Raw genomic sequence first — 1,562 nt, 5'->3', positions numbered from 1 at the left:
ATATCTTAGGTGTTATTTTCAATTATTGTGTATGTAGGCTTGAAGTACATTAATAAAGCATGAGGTAAAAATGAAATGATGAAAATAACACAGTCAAAGAAGAGTAGGAAACAAATTTGCATGACGGGCAGTGAAGAAAGCAGGTATGCCAAGTGGTCTGCGTTTTCTAGGCTACACATTTCATTCTTTTTGGTGTTTCATCCTTTTTCTTCGTACCATAAGTAATCTCAGAAAGACCACAGCTACTGATGATGTCCACGTCATCTGATTGATGAAGTCGACATAAGCTTACATTTAGTATCTTACATGTGTCTTTACAACTATTTGCAAATTTATTGTGGCAACTTCTGCTCAAATTTATCCCTCCACCCCTGAAGGAGGTCTTGTTGCTGTTTTCTTCACTTTTCCAGTTGAGCAGCTTAGGTAAGAGGAAACCAAGCCCTTTGGCTACTGAGTCATGGTACAGTTAACGGCAGGGAATCAGGAAGGTCTGCTAGCTACCAATTATTTGCTTCAGTCACCATTTCTTAAACTGTCTTTCAGATGAAAAATTACACTTCACAGGGTGATCATACCTACTGCTAAGGCACATTTTATGGGCCATACACTGTAATTTCTGTTTCCTGGGTAGCACTACAATAATAGAAGTTATACATAGTACTTCAGTTATTAATGCACTTAGTGATGATACTGGAGTTTATGAAATGTGACACTAAGGACAGATGGAAAAGGACAGAAGAGATAGGTATTAACGGATTGTCCCATTAACATAGGCTGTAGTATAGGCCAATAATTATTCGAATTCCTATCCCTTAATGTGATTCTAAAGATCCGCTTATCTCGAATATCATTTGTTTAATTAGTATATTTAATGGAAAAGTTTCATCCTCCCATATAATTCAGATTTTTAAATTAAAGTTCGTGCCTAATCTTTAAGATATTTGATGTTGTAATGGCCATTTTCATCAATACTTTGTTTAATGAGATCAAATTTAAGAGTTAAAAAAATGACCCAACTTCTCTTTTTCCTTATTACGCCTCGTCTCTTACGCTTCTTTACTTTTGGTAACGACCGAAAGCAACCTTCTTGCTTCTTTACTTTCTATATGAAGTTCAGGTCTCACTGTGTTCGTGTGATCTGGCTCCGGGAGAGTCCCCGTCCAGCCACTTATCGAAACGCCAGCTCCCACACGTGCCTCCAGACAGTGCCTATGGCGAGCAATCCACCCACACCTTACCGAGCCCCTAGGTGCGCGCTCAGAAATGCAAGATGGAGGGCAGGGGAGCAGCTGTCTCCTAAAGCAGCGCGGGTACCGACTAGAAGTTGAACAAAAGTGTTTACAAGTAAGGCTTTTAGATAAATGACCACAGGGAGGGCGTTTCCACAGATCCCCGGGCGCCCGCCCGAGTATCACCTGCCGGACGGTAGGGGACGGCCCCGTTGACCCTGCCGGACCCGCGACCCGGCGCCGGGGCTCGCGACCGCACACGCGCGACGCCACACCGCGTCCGGGCGGGCCGTCTAACCGCTCCTCGGGCGGCTCCCCCGCACGCCGCGGCGG

General features: G+C 44.2%; 1 protein-coding gene across 1 annotated transcript in view; it reads right to left on the bottom strand.

Annotated features, from left to right (window-relative positions):
- Nucleotides 1-1,562, bottom strand: part of FAM241A (family with sequence similarity 241 member A) — a 34,076-nt gene that overhangs the window by 32,156 nt on the left and 358 nt on the right. The window lies entirely within an intron of this gene.

This window comes from Otolemur garnettii, unplaced genomic scaffold (genome assembly GCF_000181295.1).
Source record: "Otolemur garnettii isolate 467f Iridium unplaced genomic scaffold, OtoGar3 scaffold00129, whole genome shotgun sequence".
Lineage (NCBI taxonomy): Eukaryota > Metazoa > Chordata > Mammalia > Primates > Galagidae > Otolemur > Otolemur garnettii.
Note: the sequence above shows the minus strand (reverse complement) of the source record. Positions and strands in the feature narration are given on the sequence as shown.